General features: G+C 46.1%; 1 protein-coding gene across 1 annotated transcript in view; it reads right to left on the reverse strand.

The window, feature by feature from the left end:
- The window catches only part of CHST8 (carbohydrate sulfotransferase 8), a 189,097-nt gene that overhangs the window by 92,854 nt on the left and 72,071 nt on the right, over window positions 1–24,172 (reverse strand). The gene's annotated exons all lie outside the window — the stretch shown is intronic.

Here is a 24,172-nt window from a genome sequence, read left to right on the forward strand (position 1 = left end):
TTCTTTTGCAAAATTGTTTATTTTTTTCCCTCAGCGCCGCTGGTTCTAAGAGTACTTTTATTTTTTCCCCCGAGCGCCTTTCGGCCTCGCTCCAGCCTGATCTGACATTAAATGTGAACTGAGAGGATGAGATAAGAGATTGATGGACTTGAAGGCTGGAAGAGGAAAAAGGAGAGGGATGACAATGTACTCCCGCCCGTGAAAGATGGATGACGCTGACACGTTTAGATAGTCAACACCCAATTAATTACGAGCAACAAACCGTTACTGGCAACTGGGGACACGGAGGCGAGGGGGAAGATGCCGGGAGAGAGGGGCAGTAAACCGGAGAACGGATTGATGAAATACAACAAAAAACGCAGCACCTCAAAGTCACAAGTGTTATCGTAGAGGACCCAGAACTGGAAGAGCCCTTGTCATTGAAATGGTGTTGAAGTGTAGGAAAGGTAATACACCGGGTGAGAGTGAAGAGTCCGGTCAGGTTTCTTTTTTACTATTAAAAAAGTTTTGGTTTTACATTAACTAGAATCCGTTTTTTGGAGGTTCCTACAAACCATCTAAGAACGAAGTCCTTCCATGACGGTCTAGTAACAAATCATAGACCATCAGAATGAAAAGTTCTATTACAGTTTGTAGGTTCTGATGAATGTAACCAACGTTTTCTTACTTCACCAGGGAAGGATGGTGGCATCATAAAATAGTCTCCTGGATTTTATCAAACCAGACATAAAATTGTCCCATGTAAGGCTTGCCTATAATTATCATCAATGACTGTATTCATGGCTATTAGGGAACGTTCACACCAGTGATGGATACAGAAGGTCATCCCGCGTTCTACCCACATTCCAAGTCCACCTGGTGAGGGTCCCTCCAATGGAAATACCCTTCAAGGAGGACGGGTGTTTTTTCTCTAAAGGCCCATCTCTGGGCAAACAAAAAAGTACCCTTGCAGTGGGGCTACTCTCTACATCCCGCATCCCACCCAACATCCCAAGCGCATCCCACCTAGCATGCCAAGCCCGCATCCCAAGCCCTCATCCCACGCCCTCATCCCACCTACATTTCATTCCAAGCATGCATCCCACCTACATTTCATTCCAAGCATGCATCCCACCCACATTCCAAGCCCGGATCTCACCCACATTCCAAGCCCGCATCCCACCCACATTCCAAGCCTGCATCCCACCCACATTCCAAGCCCGCATCCCACCCACATTCCAAGCCTGCATCCCACCCACATTCCAAGCCTGCCTGGTGAGGGTGCCCTCTAGTGGAAACACAACTTGTTCTGAGACTCAAGGAGGCCGAGTGTTTTTTTTTATCCAAGGATCAACTCTGGGCAAAGAAATTGTACCCTTGCAGTGTGGAAGGTAGTGGGTCTACAATCCACGCTGCAAAGGTTAAATGTTCACTAGTGGCTGGTGTATAGCAGATTTCCTTACCTTATCCCCACTCCCTCTGGGCTGACCGCCCCCCGGCCCAAACCCAGCCTCTTCCACTCCACCGGTTTAAGGACCACTGACAACGAATGCATAGATGTGCATTAGACCTGAGGATGCTGAGTGACAGTCCACAGCCCAAGTGGAAGGGGAGAAAAGGAGAGCGCCAATCACCGGGGAGCAGAGATAAGGTAAGCTATCCCGAATGCACATTGGGGTGCATGAGGTACCCCCAATGTGCCAGGGTACTTTTTGGTTTGCTCGGAGATTCGATTTAAAGAAGCAGCTAAACATGCTACAGTCCACGAACTAGATAAGGTAACATGGCATATATATACTGATAGGTGCTGAGCACCTGATGATTGTCTACTACTGGTCACTCAGCAATGACTTGACTGTGTAAGCGCCCCATTTACACTATTGGTTGTATAGCCCAACGAGTTACCGTTCCTTAGGGCGCACTGTGTTAAGGCAGCCCAAACATTTCAATGGGTTGGCAGAGCACCTTAAAGGAAACAGGGATGACTTTTTATTCCAGCGCAGTGCACCATGGCATTTGGGTGGTCCCCTACCAATAACAACAGTGCCTTGGGGTGCCATTGAAAATGAATAGTATCGCAGCCATGTTACATTTCTGCTTTGTGATACAAAATGTATATACCGGCCGACCGATGATCTGGAATTACAAAGTCTGTAAACTTCACTCCGCCTTTCCTTACATACATAGTTTCTCTGCAACCTTTCCGTTGCGCTACACATCCCCCCCCTCGGAAGGGAGATGATGCTTGGTTCAGGATCTGACATTTAATGTAGTGTAAACTTTGAGCACTCAGAACCGTCTGGGAAACTTACACACAATTGGCGCATTTCTCATCTGAAAACCAAATTCGGTAAAAGACGTTTTATTTTGACGATCGGACGGTCCTGAGCCGTCTTATCAGCAATAATCCCTCATAATGGTGATAACAGAGACAGGGGGAGAGATCTTCTTTCTGAAGGGAAGCTGTAACAAGCCCACCCACACAGCCAGGCATAGCAGGAGATGTATTCACCGGAATCATTGCACACAGATCCTCATATTATCAGAAATAACAGATATCTGTACCCCGGCGCTCTGCGGCTACACAAAGGAAAGCAAACACCGGCTGCGTCCCATCTGACAGGAGTCTGCAGACCATCAGAGGCTCAGAGCCTCTTGCAATCCTTGTTCAGCAGGGCTGGAGTGTGAGAGGAAGAAGCAGCACCTCGATGATTTCATGTGGTGACTGGAGAGAGCAGAGTGACTGAGAGATGACTTCATCATTGTGCTGCTTCTCCTTTCACTTTCCAATCACAGGCCAGGGGTTCATGAGATTTTGCAGTTTATGGATGAGATTTCCCAGGAAGGCATTGCTGATGCTCCCAGGATGCTTCTGTGAGGCGAGGGCTACATCACCAGTACCTCACTCAACCAATCCAGGGCTAAACCACCAGTACCTCACTCAACCAATCCAGGGCTAAACCACCAGTACCTCACTCAACCGGGCTAGGGGTACATCACCAGTACCTCACTCAACCGGGCCAGGTCTACAACACCAGTCCCTCTCTCAACCGGGCCGGGGCTACATCACCAGTGCCTCACTCAACCAATCAAGGGCTACAACACCAGTGCCTTACTCAACCAGGCCAGGGCTACAACACCAGTGCCTTACTCAACCAGGCCAGGGCTACAACACCAGTGCCTCACTCAACCAGGCCAGGGCTACATCACCAGTGCCCCACTCAACCGGGCCAGGGCTACAACACCAGTCCCTCACTCAACCGGGCCAGGGCTACAACACCAGTCCCTCACTCAACCGGGCCAGGGCTACATCACCAGAACCTCACATAACCAGGCCAGGGCTACAACACCAGTGTTTCACTCAACCAAGCCAGGGCTACAACACCAGTGCCTCATTGCACCAGGCCAGGGCTACAACACCAGAACCTCACATAACCAGGAAGTGTAAGAAACAGCAATTGTAACTAAAAGCAATAAATATTTAACTAATGTAAAATGATTTCCTATCTGCACGATGATGTGATTTTTAATGAAAGGGGGTAAAGGTCCACTTTAAAGGGGCAGGAGCCACTATCCTGATCCTCGCTTCACTGGCCTAGAACAAGTAAGCAGGACAGGAAAAGTAACATCCCAGATCAGTGTCTCACGTAGTAGTGAGGCCAGAATCCCGATGGCAGCCCTGAAAACCTCAGTCATGACGGCTCCGATGCCTTTCCTATGGGTCCCCTTTAAAGAAACCTCTTTGGACGGCGTCCCTTCATTCAGCTAGGTGTTTTTCGTGCGGCGGATTTGGGCCGCGCCGATTTCTTCCCCCTGTGATGGATCACCTTTGTTTTCCGGGGCAGTAAGACTTTTAGTGAAGGCCATAAAGCAGAGCGAGTGCGCGATAGCATCTTCCACCGGCTGAGACCTGCTTAAATAATGACACATTCCGCCAAGACATAAAGCGCTCTCCCCCGTCCGCCGGCAGCCAACTTCCTCCAGGTGACTGATTGGTTTGCTCTTTGTCATGCAGAAGGGGTAGCACGGCACATAATCTGGCCGGCCTATTGATCTGCCGAGCGATGCGGTGCTGCTTCTCCCCCCGGGAATTATTTTATCTCTATAATAGGACAGCGAATTACAGCCGCTTACAGACTTCTGTAACATCTTTGTTTGGGGCTTAGCGCACCTTGAACTCGGCCCGCCGCGCCACGGCCCTTGTTCTTGGAAAACAACTTCTAAGAAAAAAACAAACAAATGCATAAAAGGGCCGACGGGGTATAAAAGAAAAAATCACCGGGGGAATCAGGGGAATAACACAAAGCAAATATGTACCTTTCAATCTGTAGGTCATTCCGGAAGGATGCAGGCAACCGGCGAGTACGTATTTTGCATTATTACTATCTTAGCACCTTTGAAGTAAGGTTTGAGGCGACATTTGCCTTTGCTGTGCCATATTTTTCCTCACTGTATTATACGGGAAAGTTTGCAGAGTCGCCCTCTAGTGGCTGTTTGTATTTCACTGCAATCACTCAGCCTCCGTGGTCAACAGCTGCTGAGAAATAACCTCAGCCTCTTAGTACATGCATTGTTTTTAGTCAGTCAGGCATGACTGGTAGACTTGCATTGAGCAGAAGAAGAGTACAGTCCATAAGCAGGAAGCAAACTCTGCCTATGTTTTGAGCAAATATGAATCCTCTTGTTCATAAACAATATGTGTACAAATAAAGTTTTTAAATCACTGACCCATATAGATGTAATTATTTCTGTTACACTATCCTGTGTAGAGCGAATATACATAAAAAAGTCTAATTTTGCGTGGAGTGGGGAAGATTTCAAAACTTAGTCCAGCGTCGAATGCAGATCAACGCTCTGACTGGCTTCCCGATAGTGACAACGGTGGACCATGCCTGTGCAATGACACCTGGCACTAAAGGCATTCTGATATTTGTATAACTCCTCCCAAGAGCCAGCCCACTGCTTGCATCAGGGCTGAGGGTGTTCTGTCAAAGATTGTGACTGGGTTGGAATGTGTGACTGGTCACACATAACATAATCACGCCCACTTTTTCAGGGGTGGAATGTGTGATCGGCAAAAAGTGAAGAATTCCCAAGTTTTTTCAGCTGTTCCAGGGCATCACAGATGGTACGTGCAGGAGAACCGATCTGCCCTGGAACAGCTGATCGGTCCTGAAATGTCACTTCTATCCGACTTTGTGACTGCGATCTCACACCTTTTTCCGGTCACATATTCCACCGCCGAAAAAGTGGCCGTGATTATGTTAAAATGTGTGACCACGTCACCGCTCACACATTCTAACTCAGTCACAACTTTTGATAGAACAAGGGCCCTGGACAGCAGTACTGAGGCACCCTGCCGGACCCTCCCGCTAGTCATGATCCTGATCTGATGATCTGATCACTGAGATTATAATAGGGTATATAATAAAGAAGGGAAAAGTTTTATATAAAAATGCCATTTTTATATAAAACAATATAACAATATATACTGGGGCCGGTGCTGCCACCAGGCAAACTAGGCAGCCGCCAAGGGCGCACTGCTGCCTAGGGCGCAGCCTTGACCACACCCCCCCCCCATCATGGTGCCCCCTGTATATTTCAATTTGCAAAAGCCAATAGCAGGCTGGTTATTGCACCCTCCCACTAAGCAGAAGAGTGCAACTTAGAGACACCTTTCTCTCTCAGGTCCCCTCCTTTGCTCAGTGGGTGGGGTTTCAATAGCCGGTCTGCTATGGGCTATTTCAAATTAAAATAGCCAATAGCAGTCTATTTATTGCTCCCGGTTGCTTACATCCACCAGTCGCGTGTGGAAGCTAGCCGAGTCGGGAGGGGTGCATTGGGGGTTACGCCACGGGAGGGGGGCTGGGTGGGGGGTGCAAGTAGCTGGTCTTGCCTAGGGCACAAAATAGTCTAGCACCGGCCCTGTATATATATATTATTTAGCATCTCAAACCGTGTGAGTGGAATGACGTCATCTCAATCTCAACTATTGGAAATGGGAACATCAATAAGTCTGATCAGTTTGATGAAACTCACTATGAACGTGTGGAGCGTTTGAAGGAGAATTCTCATAGACTAAAGGGTGGGCAACCTTGGCCTTCCATCTTTTGTGCAACTACAAGTCCCATGAGGCATTGCAAGACTCTGACAGCCACAGGACCTGTTATAGAGCATCTGCCTTGCTGGACGTTGTAAAGCCTCATGCCTGGGTTTTATGTCTCTGAAAAAGAAATTAAAATCTAAACGTCCATCGTGCGCTGTAACCAGGCCAGGATTTTAAATGTTCTGCCGTGATGAACGCTAATTAATCACCTTGATGACACAGAGAGAGGTGCAAAGTGAGGTGGTATTAAAAATAAAAGTGTGAAAAAGAATCACAGAATGACTCACCGAGGCCCGAAAATAGAACGGCATCTGTGATTGTTAAATCTCCCTTTAACGAGATGCACGGAGAGGACGGAGGCTGAATCAGCGGGGTCTGTTGTCACAAGGAGCGTCTGATGTTCTGTACAGCATGGCCCTTCAAAGAGCACTTGTCACCGCCTGCGGAGGAGGCTTCTATCGTCCGCGTCGGTTGACGGGGATGTAGAAGAGCTCAGAGTTCTGAGGGACCGCGTTTTGTGACAATATTTATGTATAAAAGACTTGTTATGGTTGGATCCAGGTTATACTTCCATCATGTTTGACCCGGGTTATACTTCCATCATGGTGGACCCGGGTTATGCTTCCATCATGGTGGACCCGGGTTATGCTTCCATCATGGTGGACCCGGGTTATGCTTCCATCATGGTGGACCCGGGTTATACTCCCATCATGGTGGACCCGGGTTATGCTTCCATCATGGTGGACCCGGGTTATGCTTCCATCATGGTGGGCCCGGGTTATGCTTCCATCATGGTGGACCCGGGTTATGCTTCCATCATGGTGGACCCGGATTATGCTTCCATCATGGTGAACCCGGGTTATACTCCCATCATGGTGGACCCGGGTTATACTCCCATCATGGTGGACCCGGCTTATGCTACCATATGGTGGACCCGGGTTATGCTTCCATCATGGTGGACCTGGGTTATACTTCCATCATGGTGGACCCGGGTTATGCTTCCATCATGCTGGACCTGGGTTATACTTCCACCATGGTGGACAGAAAAAAAAATAACCATAACCAATGCTTTATTTCGCAGAAGGCACGCTTGTTGTTATGAAAATGGTTACCATGAGATAAAAAGGATCGCTTCTTTTTATTTCTGCTTTCCATAGCAACCAAATTCTATCATGTTTTTTAAGAATAAGAGGAATGAAAACTCAACTGATTGCTGTGGGGGCTCCGATGCAACAGCCAACTGTTGGGAGCTCCAATGCAGCAGCCAACTGTTGTGGGGGCTCCGATGCAACCGCCAACTGTTGGGGGCTCCGATGCAACAGCCAACGGTTGTGGGCTCCAATGCATCAGCAAATGGTTGTGGGCTCCAATGCAACAGCCAACGGTTGGGGGCTTCAATGCAACAGCCAACATGGTTGGGGGCTCCAATGCAACAGCCAATGGTTGGGGGCTCCAATGCAACAGCCAACGGTTGGGGGCTCCAAAGCAAGGTGGCGGTTGCCGATCAGCAGCCCCAGGAAAGCACAGAGATTTGCCACTGCTGCTAATAACTGTAAAACCCCTTTAATTCTGTTTTTTTAATCCAATTTTCACTCTTGCCAAGAAGAGGGGAAAAAACAGCGTGCGAGCAAGCGTGACGCATGCCTGGGACTGGAGCGCATTCACCTGTGCATGCAGTTTTGACAGTGATGTTCCGCGTGTTGGCAGCTAGCATGTCCCAGAGACCCCTCTCCTCTCACCCTTGCCCCCACTGACAGCTCGGCGCTGATTAGACACGGGCGTACCCCCGGCTTCCCAGCTTAGCCAGAGCCGAAAACTCATTTGAAATCCTGACCTGGCGGGGCGAAAGGGTTGTGCAAGAGAAGAATATGAAATTGTATTGTGGCGGTAATGGAAACGGACCTCTGAAAAGGACATAATCCCTTTACCGCCGGTTAAAGCTGTTTATTTTTACTAAACCAACACAATATAAAACCGCTAAATTAATCAAAATCGGCACCAAAATCGCTTCTGCCTCTGTAATTCAATTATTTATTTCAGGCATATTATATCTTCCCCTTCGCCAAGGAGGAAAAACTTTAAACCCCGCTGCAAGTTACTCCGGAGGTCAGCTGCGCTGTATTAGCTGCTCTGCAATATAATATTGTTTTAGAGGGGAACAAACACGAAAGCTACCACTGTTGAGGTCTCCTTCTTAAAATGCAAGTTGCAGGGACTAATGACCCTAATACAGCAGTACTTTCATTTACTGACCTGAATGCAGAAAATGTAACCCTTGAAGTGAGGCTACCCCGTCACTGCAAAGGGTTAACTGCTCATTTTTGTCTAGGGGCACAATCCAGAAATTAGGGTCAATCCAGAGATTAGTGGGTGGGGCCAGGTATTGATTGACAAGCTACAGGCCTGAGGATCAGCAGTGACGATGACGATAGCAATGCCCCTAAAGCATTTTTTAAATCTCACTGTAAGCAGACACAGCGCATACGTGAGTGACAACTCTGCCTTGTTGGCATTGTTGCCACCCCATCAAGGGCAGCTGCATCAGCTGGACTTTACTGGCAGAACCAACAGGTATTTGTAGTGGGACTTGCAGAAAACTCTATGTGCAGATACATTTATATTTGGTGCTGCAGCACTATCCCCTTATAAAGGACCCACAATATGTCCCAATACATATAACTTGCCTAAAACATATAATACAACAAATACCGACAAAATCAAGTCCAAATAAATCACTAGTTGAAAGTCTTCACCCTTCTGCACCACTTCACAACTGCAAAACCCAAAACTCCAAGTGATGTCCCTATGACATATATTGTGTTCTTCCAGGCAAATTTCTATGAGATCCCCTTAATGGACCCGGACTCCCCTTCTTAGGTGGACCTTAGGTACATCCCCTGGACTTAAAGTGACACTAAACTCAGGAGTTATATCTTATAAATCCATTCAAGTCCCTTTACTATGAATAACAATGTATCTTATGTGCGTATCACTCGGGCTGTAGATCCTCCAATCATCTCTGAATTGGCGCTGACACTGTCCTTCCTTCTGGAGGGGGGCTACTTTGGTTCCCCGTGGTCCCTGTGTGTGTTGTCACCGTTGTCAGTAATATAGCACTTAGATGGACATCCTTCTTTAGAATCGCCCAATGTCTATGTTTTAAAACACATTTTGGGTATGGTATATGGGGGTAGCGCTGCACTGATTATTTATATAACAAAATAAGCTCAGACCACGAAGACCACACAACGGGTATATAGCTCTACTCCAGATCAGTCTTCTTCATTACCCGTCAAAGGCTTTCTTATGTGTGTCACAACTGCAGCCCTAAATCGATCCCCCGCCGTCACCCCTGTGCTAATATTTACATCATAATAATAATAACATTCAGCACACAATCACTAACCCTCTTTTACAATTCATTTGGAGTCAATTATTCCCTGGCACGGCGAGGAACGAGCCTTTCCTGTGATACTTGGATGAGTTTAATTAATCCTGTTTCACATGCAGGCGACAGATAAATGAAATGCAGCCTCGTATCTGTGAGCCGGGGGAAATCGTCTGAGAGGATGGGTGCTTCTGCTGATTGGCACATTAATTTATTACCAGAAGCGGTACCTATATCAGAGGGCCCCGGGACCAATTGACAGTGTGATGTACCTGTGGCCAGCAAGCCACACACTCAGCCATTTTGAGAGCTGAACCAGCAGCAAACTGCTGAGAGCTGGCAACAGCATGGTGGCACAGAGTACAGAGAGAGCATTATTGTGCCAAGAGTAGGGAGTACAGGCTGCATGAAGATAAGGAAAAAATCAACATGAGGCAGGGAAAGCCTCAATCCAAATGGCATTCCATCATGAAATTGTTCCTTGCCCCAGGCTTGGGTGGCAGCTCTCCCCACGATTCTCAGGGGCAGTTTGGAAAGTTGGGTTGGTCGGCCTTCAAGCAGCAAGCCTGACCAGAATTGCCCAATGTCTATGTTTTAAAACAACTTTCCAAAGTACGCCGGATCATTTTGCAGGCACAGCAAACTGAACGTATACCTGCGGTACAGTTTAGCTGCTTGAACTATGGCGCTCCCCTTCTGGCTGGGGGTGCCATATTATTGGTGGTCAGCAAACTGAACTGTGCAGTACATGCAAACCTCTTACAAAGATGAAGTATAAAAATAAAAAAAACACAGTTGCCTACATATACTTTTATCTGAGTTCCACAGCAGTCCCTGAACCAGTTTCCAACTCTAAGCCTAATTGACCAACAGAAAGACGCACACTGTGATGGCCGGACTATCTAGAGGTCAATATCTGCATGATGTCAAGGCCACCAAGACTACTCAGTAAGAGAAATACAACAATTTGCATCCGTGTCCAGGTGCCCATGTTTTACTCTTTATAGTAAACGTGTCAATTCATGCTAAGCATGTGATAAAAGAAAAAAAGCATGTGATAAAAAAAAACAGGCACAACAGAGGTCATTGCCAGCAGAAAAGACGTCAAAACGATGAGGAGATTCAGAGCTACGGGCAGCTGAAATTGTGTGACCGGGATGACAGTGGGAAAGCTTCAGTGACGAGCCTGGAGGGCCATACATGAAGTGAAGAAGGAAACATTACACACATCTTACACCACTCTCATAACACTGGGATCTTCTAGGGCTGCACCCAAGATATGTCTTACAGCACTCTCAATCCCTCCTTCTGCAAACATGAACTGACCTTCACCCCTGGGTACCACATCTCAATCCAGGCCTCACACATTCAGCTCCAGGAGTCCAATGCTCTCTAACTCCTTCACACGGTCTACAATCAGGGAGACCTCTTTTCCTCTTCACTTATGTAGCCTGCTCACATTGCACTTACTGCCCTATCCTCCGTCCTTCCCAAACATCACTCACTGCTGATTGTGCCTCAGCAGGCACTGAGCTTCAACAACAATAGAGTTACTCGAGTTAAGATTCTCCTCTGCTGCTTAACAGTCTTTCTCCACAAGAACCTCTTAAGCTCCTAGGGAACAGCAGTTCCCATTTATGAAATGAGGAGCATCACCACAAACTAACAAGGCTGGCCTTACTTACCGTCTCTACTTCTGGTGACCGGAGAAAACTTTCCACCAGTCATACAACAGAACCTCGGTCAAGACTACAACAGTGGGAAAGTAGGGTCAAATCTCTTAAAGACCCCTGTACATGAAGTTATAGGAACGTCTTAGCTATTAATGTTAAAGCCAAGCTAGGCTGGCCCCCAAATCAGGAACCTTCCTACTGTCAGTGAAGAGACCAATAGTTTTAAAGGACTTCAAAATCACATTAACCTGCAACATTATTGGCAAGCATCCCAACTTCTACAACTGATGGATAGATGAAACAGGTAATGGTGAGTTGACTCTGCTCGAGTCTTTACATTAGCCGAGTAGCAACCTGGGAAACCTTTAAGAACCTAGAAACCCTTCTCCAAGCAAGGAACTGGAAACCCTTCTACAAGCAAGCAACTGGAAAACCTTCTCCAAGCAAGCAACTGGAAAACCTTCTCCAAGCAAGTGACTGGAAAACCTTCTCCAAGCAAGGAACTGGAAAACCTTCTCCAAGCAAGTGACTGGAAAACCTTCTCCAAGCAAGGAACTGGAAAACCTTCTCCAAGCAAGCAACTGGAAAACCTTCTCCAAGCAAGGAACTGGAAAACCTTCTCCAAGCAAGTGACTGGAAAACCTTCTCCAAGCAAGGAACTGGAAAACCTTCTCCAAGCAAGCAACTGGAAAACCTTCTCCAAGCAAGCAACTGGAAAACCTTCTCCAAGCAAGTGACTGGAAAACCTTCTTACAACCTGTGAAACCTCTTCAAGTCATACCCTGGAAGCCCTCTTCATCTAACAACCTGGAAGCCCTCTTCATCTAACAACCTGGAAGCTCTCTTCATCTAACAACATGGAAGCCCTCTTCATCTAACAGCCTGGAAGCCCTCTTCATCTAACAACCTGGAAGCCCTCTTCATCTAACAACCTGGAAGCTCTCTTCATCGAACAACCTGGAAGCCTTCTTCATCTAACAACCTGGAAACCCTCTTCACTTAACAACATGGAAAACCTTTTTAAAGTCTGCAAATTGGCTTACTTCGACCATGTATAATTTTTAAGAACATTGAGTACTTTAAGGCAAAACTGGCACATTTTAGATGTTCACTTTGGTGTGTGAAATCCACTTCTAAACACCTGTGAGCTGTTTCACTTTCATGCATAGAGCACAGTGGAGCAAAAAAAGCAGCAAAACACTTAGCAAGAAATATGGTGCATATGTATTATGTCACAGAGCGTTCCCGCTACTGATATATCCTCATCAGGGAAGACAAATGTGTAATTGGATTTAAATGTCAAGATATTCCTTATCTCAGCCTGGCGTCACTTATCTGCGCTCCCCCGGTAAGGTTTCCTGTTTGCTTGAAGGAACCAGAAGCCTCTGGGATCGGTGGCTAACAAGACAGAGATATCTGTGTTTTCTCAGTGAAGTGTGCAGCCATCTTGCCACCTGCACAACGCTTTGTGAAAATGAAGCTTATTCGGTTACTGGTATAATATACAAAGGCATTCCTATTGCCACAGCAGGCCAGGTAGCTGCTACGGGGCCCAGAGCTGGCTACACCGTGATTTTGGCAGATAGCAATGATATTGGACTTATTTTTTTAGGTAGAATACATATGTATATAGTTCCAGTGCTAATATACAGTCACTACATGCAAAAAGAACTTTACAGGGCATATGTAGCATGCCCTATCCATCTGAAGCACCCTTCCAGGCATCTGCAGGCATTTTCCAGCCGTCAAAATGACAGCCGTGAGTTGCAGTGTAAGTAAAGAAGCTTTTTCAGCTGCTGATGTAAGAAAATAAAAAAAAGACCTTTTGATACTAGAGCTGAAGCTAACGATTATTTTCAAAATCGATTAGCTAGCCGATTAGTAAGTTCGATTAATCGGTTAATAGGAAAAAAATAAAATGTAAAAAATGGCTCCAGTGATGGACTACTAGTTTGTATTGAGTGTAGTCCATCACAGGAGCAAGCTTGGAGCGGTGGAAGTAAAAAAGGAAAAAAAAAAGTGTGGTGTGCAATATAGTGAAAATGAAAAGTGTAAAATTATACAGCAATGAATGCAGAATGGCACCGGCTATAGAGGACTACAAAACCCAGCATTAGTACATTATAGCTGGTGGTATTCTGCATTGCACTGTATAATGTACTATTGCTGGGTTTTGTAGTCCTCTATACAGCGCAATGCAGAATACCACCAGCTATATGGGAATACAACAAATCCCAACAATACATTATAGAGCACCATGTGTGGGAAAGTGCAGGCGTACCTGAGCAGTCTTCCAGCAACTTGCTTTTGAGATCGGGCCTGCCTATCTGCCGCTGTCATCCCCCACACCTGCTCCTCCTTACTACTTCTCCCCACATCCCTGTGCCGATCGTGGATGTGGGTTGGCGGTGAGCGTGAGGTAGGGAGGTGGTGCGGCTTGTGGATGCGGGCGAGCGGGTCTGGCAGCGGCGAGCGTGAGGTGGGGAGGAGGTGCGGCGCGCATGGTGTGGAACTGTGAACAGGCCAACTAATCAAAAGCCGATTAATCGATGATTGAAAAAGTTGACAACTTTTTCAATCATCGAATTATAATCGATGTCGATTAGTTGTTGCAGCCCTATTTGATACATTGTTTATAATCACCGTCATGACAAGAGAGAGCGATACAAAGTAACATTGTTATATTTGTATTTACTTTGTTTTGTTCATCTACAGATCAAAGGGATGAACTTTAATGTGCATATGATGTAATTTAAAGCAACCTGACAAGTAAAAAAAAAAAGGTAAAAAGAAATGTCAGTGCTGGTTGAGGTACATCACATAGTGAAGGCAGTAATTTTGTGGACTGAATGGCCATTCCCTGAAATATCACAGATGGGGGTGCCGATGGTACAAAGATAAGGGAGGCCTATGATGTGCAAAGTATTGACGTTCTGTTGCCTGTCCTCGAAAATCGACCAGAAAGCTGGCAAATTAACATGAGAACCCCAAGTTCCCCAACCTTGCCACAAGTAGCCGCTGTAGACACCACACACACAAATATTCCACCGCTGCCACGGATTACACACAGTGGCTTGCTAACTGAAGCAAGACCTTTGGTGGAGGAGGAATAAGGAGAGAGCTTGCCTTGAGAAGGTAAAACAGGGCTGTGAATCTGGTGCACTCTAAGGGTGTGTAGCAGCTACATGATCGTCACATGATTCTGAGATTCCCCAACCTGTCCTGTGAGCTGCAATTTTGGTGCACTTTCACCTTTCCCACACACAAACGACAGGGTAGCTTGCCCCCACCTACCGTTTGTCAACTGACTGGTTTGGTAGGCAACCATACACACAGATCCCTGACAACCGAGCACACATGCACTAATAATATAATGCAACAATCTATCTCGGAGTATGAATTTGTAGTTTAGTATACAGAGGCAAGAAATAAAGATAGGATAAAAAAAATTACAAAATACAAGAAAAAATTACATACAGGAATTTGGCAATTTTCTAGACAATAAAAGAGGAGAAAACCAGAAATATACTTTATCGTGTTGGTGGGGGCACACTGAAAGTTCCAGGTATCCACCTTGTTTGGATTATGCGCCAAACTAATTACACATTCATTTTCAGGCCACTTAAAGGAGAACTATGGGGTGAAGGCTTTTCCCCATAGTTCTCCTTAGGGTAACGGGAAGACACAAACTAGCGTCCTCCCGTCCCCTAGGCTCAGTATACCGCGAGCTATAGCTCGCGGTATACTGAGACGCCGCAGCCGGAGCGGATCCCAACATCGATGTCGAGATCTGCCCAGCTGCGTGAGTGACAGCTAGCTCTGCCTATCTAGAGGCAGAGCCAGCTGTACCCGCCCCCTCCCCCGTCTGTTCCGCCAGTCAGCGCTGGAGGATCGGAGCAGGGAGGGGGGAATCCAGCCCCTCCCCTGTCACGGCAGAGAGCCGTGACAGGATCGAGAGGTGAGCGAACGCCGGTATGTGTTCGCTCACCTCCCGATCTACTGAGCCGACCTGTGACAGTCTCATTGTCACAGGTCGGCTAGAACTATGAGGTGAGTGAAAAGCACGCACCTCATAGTTCTCCTTTAATTTACAGAGTTATAGAAGTGTGAGGGACTCTAACCCTGTGCGGTGCAGCTTCGTCTGCTATGAGGACAGTTGTTGCCTCTTCAAGTGGCTCGCAGGTTACTGTATATACACCAGACAGTTCTGATAGCTGGGTCAGGGTTAGGATGTTTGATACCAGTGCATCATCCCGGTCACAGCAAATCCAAATACCACATGGCTGTCACTGGCAAGGTGCCAACCATTTAGTCAGTCCCTAGAGTGTTCAATAAGACCAGGACATAACATTATGCATCCGCCTGGAGCTCATTTTGCGTATGATCAGATGGAATAACCCATCTCCCTACAAACAATATTTTGTGTCTTATGACAAATGAAACATATGCCCTCTGATCTTTGAAAAACAACATGACAACAGCAGACAGTTTGGAGCTCAGCCCATCACCCAGACTGAGGGATTTGTTTGATGGCTTGCGAGGTGATCGTTGATTAACTTTATCTGCTTACAAGCCTACAGGATCCTCTCAGGGATACATTAGTAGCTAGATGGATATTTCTTTGATCTCCAGGCCCAAGCTGTCTCATCAAATTTGAAATAAAGTAAATATCTGTCTAAACTATTGACCAATGAATTAGGAAAATATAATCCCATCTCACTTCTGTATTTGAATGTTCCACCGCCCATCAAATTATTATGAGGCAGAGGACCATTTTGGGACTTTTACTGTTGATTAACTCTCAATCCAACAGGATCAGGGGACAGCCATCAAGGGAACTGAATCACAGGGATGCAAATGGTTGATTCACAAAGAATTGGTAATATAAATGATAAAGTAAATTCCCCAAGTCAGAGGTACCATAGAACTGAGAAATGATCGTCACCCGATCCATGTGCTTTTGGCCAAGCAGGGTGATCCTCAGGGCACTTAGTGATTGGCCATGCTAGATATTTTTGATTGACGCCTACTGTTTTCTCCCGAGATCCGGCTCGTCTTCCTGGCCAACACATCTGACAACCATCCAAATCCATATGGCTAAGTTAGGCGACTTCAGTGGTTTCTTGTAGACCTCGGTTTGGTCTGCAGAATAGCCGATTCCACTTCTAGTTTCCAAAGACAAACGTCAAATTAAAAACACAACACAATGGCGAATTATGTTAACCGGCGGAATCCATGTGTGAAATTTGAAAACGAAAGATTTGCGTTGCTAATTCTACCCTCAGAAATGGAAGGGATTGTTTAATTAGATTTCCATCACTCTTCACAGGGCTGACTACTAAAGCCCCAAAACATTTCCACCCCTTCATAGGTGCCCCGGGACAACAGGACGAGGCAGCCAATAGGAGGGGGGGGAAAAAAACAACCTGTAAACATTCCACACGAGTACTCGCAGGCCACCCACACGAGACCCAAAATCATCAACATGTGTTTAATAGTTACTTGTGACAATCAGATATGGTTATAAAGGAACGAGGAGAGAAAAAGAGAGAAGTGAGAAGGGAGTGAGAGAAATGAGGGCTCAATGAAAGTGGTTTGAATGAAGCTGGCTATCAAGCTGAGGACATCTAGTGGCAGGAAACAGTACTGTGGGGGAAATCTCTTGATTGAAGCTGAATATTGTAGCAAAAACTGGGTTTTATTTTATTTTTATTGGGCTATTAATTTTTTTTAGCTGCAGTATTGCTTTAAATGTAGTAGTATAAATGGCAGTATCATTTTCTAAAACCTCTCTTTATTAGACCCCTAAAGGAGTACTATGGGGTCAGGGCTTTTCCCAATAGTTCTCCCCAGGGTCACGGGAGGAAACAAACTAGTGTCCTCCCTTGACCCAAAGCTCAGTATACTGAGAGCTACAGCTCGCAGCACGCTGTCACTCACGCAGCCGGGACGGATCCCGACATTACTGCCGAGATCCACCCAGCTGCGTGAGTGACAGCGTGCTCTGCCTATCTAGAGGCAGAGCCAGCTGTACCCGCCCCCTCCCCCGTCCGTTCTGCCAGTCAGCGCTGGAGGATCGGAGCGCGGAGGGGGATCTCTGCGGGGAGCGGTGAGTGACAGTCACCTCTCTCTGCAGGGACATGATCGAGAAGTGAGCGAGCGACGATATGTGTTCGCTCACTTCCCGATCTATTGAGACGACGTGTGATAGTTTCATTGTCACGCGTCGGCTCGAACTATGAGGATGAGTGATTTTCACTCGCCTCATAGCTCTCCTTTAAGTGCTGCAGATTTTTTTTGCAGGTAGAACAGATCACAAACATGTGTGTATGAGCTGTGTATTCAGCTGTAGTCCTGAACTCTGCTGGGAAAACTTCTATGATGAATAAGTGAAATTCATTGTTCCTATTCAGGGCCAGAAGATGCTGTACAGAAAGCAGAACAACTTGACCTGGCTGTGAAGAGGCTTCAGGTATTCAGAGAATGGTTCGGTCATAACAGTTCAGGAACAGAAGACTGTTTACTAAAATCTGGACAACTTGACCTGGCTGTGAAGAAGCTTCGGGGTAATCATAGAATGGCCTGATCATGTCAGCTCAGGACCAGAAGATGTTGAGCTGAAAGGAAGACAACTTGACCTGGCTGTGAAGAGGCTTCCTGTGTTCAGAGAATGTAAGGTCACCCCAGCTCAGGACTAGAAGATGTTGAGCTGAAAGCATGACAACTTGACCTGGCTGCGAAGAGGCTTCAGGCAAACAGAGAATAGTTTGATCATACCAGCTCAGGACCAAAATATGTTGAGCTGAAAGCAAGACAACTGGACCGGGCTGTGAAGAGGCTTCATGTTTTCAGAGAATGGTTCGATCATACCAGTTCAGGACCAGAAGATATACTGAAAACAAGTCAACTTGACCTAGATATAAAGATGCCTCATGTATTCAGAGAATGGTTGGGTCATACCAGTTCAGGGACAGAAGATGTTTTACTAAAATCTGGACAACTGGACCTGGCTGTGAAGAGGCTTTGTGTAATCAGAAAATGGTGTGATCATGCCAGCTCAGGACCAGAAGATGTTGAGCTAAAAGCAAGACAACTGGACCTGGCTCTGAAGAGTCTTCATGTATTCAGAGAGTGGTTGGGTCGTACCAGTTCAGGAACAGAAGATGTACTGAAAACAAGTGAACTTGACCTGGCTGTGAAGAGGCTTGAGATATTCCAAGAATGCTTGGGTCATACCAGTTCTGTAACAGAAAATTAGAAAAAATCTAATAGAGATTAATATTCACCTTATTCCACGGTCCCACAGCAGCCAGCACTTTGTCCTTCTGTTCTACCCCAAAATGTGGGCAGGTTCCTCAATGTCCTCACAGCAGCCACCTCTGGTCCTGCATTGTATCTGATGATGTTGGCAAGAGAGGAGGCAAAATGACCAGAGAATAGGAGCGGATCTAGGGGGTTGGTCCTCACTACTGGACCGGATAAGGAGGAACCCTATAAGACTATCAATTAAGGTATTACTCTTGATTAGACTAGACTACGCCTTGTCTTAGGCTAGACTAAGCAAGCATTGTATCTACTTGAAACACTTTAGAACGTAGTAGACGAAAAATTGTAATTTGTTTTGCAGCAGAAGTGTTAGTTGATGAGCAGGAATGAGTGGTGCACAGAGGAGCTTACAGAAGGGAGTGGTGGAAGGTGACAAAGGATTCCCACAGGACTGTGGGTTAACTAAACCTTATCACAAGTGTCATTACAGAAGGGTGGTACAGTCAGGAGGCTGGGCGGTGACACGGAGTCTGCAGATGTTCCATTCCAGAAACCTATAGTCTAGGGTTGCACAGATAACAAGTACAGTACTCGGTACAAGTATGAGTACATGTACCGATACTTTTGAGCTCCAAGACTAGACTAGAGAAAAATTCAAAAGTTAGGAGGCCCCTGTCATGTGTAAGGAGCACAGGGAGCGCCTGGGATTTGTACATCTCTGTTTTAATGTACGATTTTGTTTTTAAAAATATAAATAAAGGGATGCACAGATACCAGTTTTGTGAGTACGAGTACTGGCACTTGCCGAGTACTTACAAGTACGAGTACTGATACATTTTTGTTTATTGTCATGTGACAGTTTTTTCTAAAACAATACAGACTAAGGATTTCAGGACAGTGGTGGGGCGCCAGAGCCCGGTCCCAGCTGCAACCGCTGCAACCCTGATAGTTCTCATGAAAATGCCAAGTATCTGCACTGGTACTCGAAAAGTATCTGTGCATCCCTACTATCGTCTCTTGCCTCCTTATGCCATTCATGTAGCACAGAAGAGGAAGGGGCCACCACAACTGTATGTGGTGAGGGAAACAAATATGGCAGAACTTTTGCACCATCTTTAACTAAAGACGTCTCTATATTCATGTCCTCCAGAATCTCCGAATGATTTAGCCGGAAGATGATGTTGATGTTACAGATCAAACACACCGCTTACAAATTCAGATCATATTTCCCCCCCAACTCTACACCCTTCCCTAATGACAAGCCTCCGAAGCCGATATTTTCAAGTGGAACCAGCAATTACCTGTGGAGATCAGACTTTTTTTTTTTTATTATTAAAAAGCCTCATTCGATATTTGATCGAGTCTTTAACCTTTGAAAAATTAAGATCTAGCACTGAGCCCAGCGGTGGAGTATTAGCAGTGACGGCACCCCAGCGTCCAGATAAATGTCTTCTCTCCGTCTAAAGGTCTTTCTTCAGGAGTGAAATGTTAAAATACTACAGAGATTCGGAGGAGCGCGAGCGATTAATTTCACAGGAATGCGTTCGGTTCAGAGGTAATCTTCACACAGTTATATTTAATATACCTGAATGCTACACACAGCCATCTCCGAACACCGGCACCGGCAATGGAAACTGTCCAAAAATGGTGCCAATATTTCAGGTACGGGGATAACGGCGGCTGTCGGGGCTTTTAACTATACGGCAAATGATCTGATATCTGTACATCTGGTAAACGGCTGCCAACTACCATCCTTCAGGGGAGGTGTGTTTTTTTTTCTCATCATTTTTTTTTGTGTAGAGTTTTTGTGTATATCTTATTTATTATAGTCAGGAGGAACGGTTTAAAAATATGATACTTGTGTATGTGTGAATTATTGCGTATCACGATCCACATGCTGACCAGCTTTTTCAAACACGCATGAATCAATCAAAGCGAGGGATTGTTGATTTTTTTCAATGAGAGACAGCCTGCCTAAAAAGAGATATCTACTGCTGATAATCTTTAGTTTATTCAACAGTCCTGTGGGGATCCTTTGTTTTATTTATCATTTGTAAAATAAAGATATATATACAGTATATATATATACATACATACATACACACACACTATATTGCCAAAAGTATTGGGACACCCCTCCAAATCATTGGATTCAGGTGTTCCTTGAAATTACCTTGCTTCTAAATATTCCGCGGTCACCTGTTACTGGTATTATAACAAAGTGGAAGCAACTGGGAACAACAGCAACTCAGCCAGGAAGTGGTAGGCCACGTCACATGACAGAGCGGGGTCAGCGCATGCTGAAGCGCACAGTGCCCAGAAGTCGCCAACTGTCTGCAGAGTCAATAGCTACACAGCTCCAAACTCCATGTGGCCTTCAGATTGGCGCAACAACAGTGCGTAGAGAGCTTCATGGAATGGATTTCCATGGCCGAGCAGCTGCATCCAAGCCGCACATCACCAAGTGCAATGCAAAGCGTGGGATGCCGTGGTGTAAAGCACGCCGCCACTGGACTCTAGAGAAGTGGAGACGTGTTCTCTGGAGTGACCAATCACACTTCTCTGTCTGGCAATCCAATGGACGTGTCTGGGTTTGGCGGTTGCCAGGAGAACGGTACTTGCCTGACTGCATTGTGCCAAATGTAAAGTTTGGTGGAGGGGAGATTATGGGGGGGGTTGTTTTTCAGGGGTTGGGCTCCGCCACTTAGTTCCAGTGAAGGGAACTCTTAAGGCAAACATGAGCCTGTCCAAGACTTCGCTGAATGGTTGGAGTGTCTCCAAATGTCAGATCACCATCTGATGTTCGAGGTAAACTTCTGCATGTTATTATTGCATGGAGTGCCAATATGTCGTACAGCTCATTACAGAAAATACACTGTATGGCCTAAGTATGTGTAGCCCCGCCAATCACAAACACCCCTTCGAAATTGAATTTGGGTGCACAAAGCCAGCTCCATAAAGACATGGCGTGACAAGTTTGGTGTGGAGGAACTCAAGTGTCTCAACCCTACTGAACACCTTTGGGATGAACTGAAACGCCGATTGTGAGCTAGGTCTTCTCATCCAACATCAGTACCTGACCTTCACAGCGGAGTCGAGGATGTTACAGTCACAACAGGAGGCCAACTCCATATTAATGACCATGAGAGGGGAGGGGCCATAGAATATATATTCACATCAGTCCCTGTCTCTGAAGAAGCCGCCCATGTTATAGTATACATAGACATGTTATAAGTAGTAGAGTAACGTGCAATATTTTTGGGGGGTTGTGGACAAATTTGCAAGAGGAAATTCAAGTTCTTTCATTTAATATAATCCATTGAATGATGTAGTGATGAATACCGAGCTGTATTCATTTGTCTCTTTTATATCTGCCTGGAGATCATCTTCAGGCGCTGAACCCCACAGCAAGCACGAGCTTTTACCTGCTTAGCCAAAATATTGCTGTTATATATATATATTACAGAACACAAGACTGTTCACCAACCACAAAGATAGCTTTCCATAACTGAAATCAGTTATCACCGGGTCACAGGTATCTCACAGCGGAGTATTGGAGCCTGAAGAATGGGGACAGTGATCGCGTGGCCTCTTTAGGAGCTGATAGACACAAACTGTATTCCATTGTCAGTATGATGCTAATAAGAGAGTAATTAGGCCTCATGAATAATTAACAATCACGGATGCCACGGCCACGCTATCTCAGAAATCAGTCGTTTTAGGAAATGAATTTCTCTCACTTTGGCCGGGGACTGCGACTAATGTAATTACCGGAGACGAGTGCAGTCAGCATGCTAAATTAGCCGCATTATCTCCTGTCACTCAAGAACCAAGATCCATAATGGGTATAGGAGGGACGCTTGGAGCAGCGATAATCAGTGGTGCTGCACAATGTTGATCCAATTACTAAATGGCCCCCGTGAGGATGCTGTTGTCAGACAGGGTCCCCCCAAATGGGGTCCCCAGAATCCGGATGGCGTGAAGAGCACCAAACCAAATACATGTCCGAGGAAACTTTGATACAATGTGTCAAGGAGTGATCTCTCTCCAATACGCCGACTCAATCTGCATAGAAGATTATGTGTACACATTATTTCAATAGAACAATTTCTGGTATATATGGAGTCATTAGTATCTAATAATAATACTAATATAATTCATCGTCAACATGATTAAAAGTTTATTACAACTCATTGGCACAATATTTAAAACAAATTTAAAATCCAATTAAAAAATTACCTAAATAAATGATATGGGAAACTTTAGATTTTTGGCGTTGGTGGTTGTAGTCATTTATTTGATGAACGATGAAAGCTTCTACAGCGCCCTCCTATGGAACGATCTGTAGAAGGATCATATCAGCTGCCCGCGTCACTGACAGATGGCAATTCCAGTACAAGAACCCGGCCGGGACCTGAAAGAACCGCTGAGTCCGGGTGCCGTTTTAAAACGGCGCTGGGACAAAGAACTACTGCCCCTGTGGCACCCACCTCTGTCAGTGTTCTTTGCTTATATAAGGGAGATCAGGGGTGTCCCTAGACTTTTCGCCACCTGAGGGGGCGCTGAGGGGGTTTGAGGGTGCTGCACTCTAAGGGGTGGATGGGGGCTCTGGCTCCAGCTGGCATCTTGCCCAGCTCCAGGCAACCAATGGGCTTAGAAGAGACGCCGGCCAGAGCTCCCAGTGACGTCACTAGTTGCCAGGAGCTGGGCAGGATGCCAGCCAGAGTTCCCAGGTTGCCAAGAGCTGGGTGGGGAGAGGTATATGGCACTTACACATCTCCCCGTCTGGCTCTTAGCAACCTGGGATGCTCTGGCCAGAGAGGGGGGCGGCAGGCACACTGTAAATATTGTGTTACAGAGCGGCCATGCCGTTTTTTCTGCTGCCCACCCCCACGTGACCCAAAGAGATGCCGCCTGAGGAAATGGCTTCAGGCTGCCTCATAGTTACATAGTTAGTAATGTTGAAAAGAGACACAAGTCCACTGAGTTCAACCTATAGAGATAAGGACGGCCCCGGGGGGGATTCTTGTAGAAGTGGCAGGAAGTCATAGATAGTCATCACCAATGCCAATGGAACATTTCTCCTCTATTCCTGCTTTGGTGACAACTCAAAACGCCCCAACACTTTCCATTCCAGTGACAATGGTCTCCAGGACAAATAGGACGTTTCTACGCAGCATGGACACAGATACCTGCTCCATCCAAATATAAGAAAACACGTTTTGCATACACCGGCTTGCACTCCAGCCAGATACCCCTTGCACTCCGGCTGCATCACATCCTTGCAGGACATGCTGAGATCTGTAGTTCCACCTTCTGCCAGAAAGCTGCCTAGATGATAGCGTGAAAAGTCTGGAGTAATCGGTTTTAGGAACACTCGAGTTTGCTGCATCCAGCTCCACTTGCAGAGCTTGTGAAGTGTAAATAACTCACTTTAAGTATATGAATCAAAGTCTAGCAAAGAGAAAAATATATATATATAAACCCCACATCAGCTTATGATGGAAAAAAAAATCAAACGTAATCCAACATGAAAGTGGCAGGCGGCCATTTCTGCTGAGAGGGGTCCTCCTAACATGAAAACTAAAGCACTTTTATACGTGATGTCTCCGGCGCACTTCTAGAGCGGAGCGCGGTTCCGGCTGGCTTTTATTTACCGCGCTGCCTTATCAACTTGTAAACAACAAAAGTAGCGGCATGAAAAAAGCAAAGGAACAATGTGTGAAGTGCGGGGGGGGGGGGGGGGGGGAAGAACCACCC

Source organism: Nanorana parkeri, unplaced genomic scaffold (assembly GCF_000935625.1).
Source record: "Nanorana parkeri isolate BGI_ZX_2015 unplaced genomic scaffold, ASM93562v1 scaffold609, whole genome shotgun sequence".
Classification (NCBI taxonomy): domain Eukaryota; kingdom Metazoa; phylum Chordata; class Amphibia; order Anura; family Dicroglossidae; genus Nanorana; species Nanorana parkeri.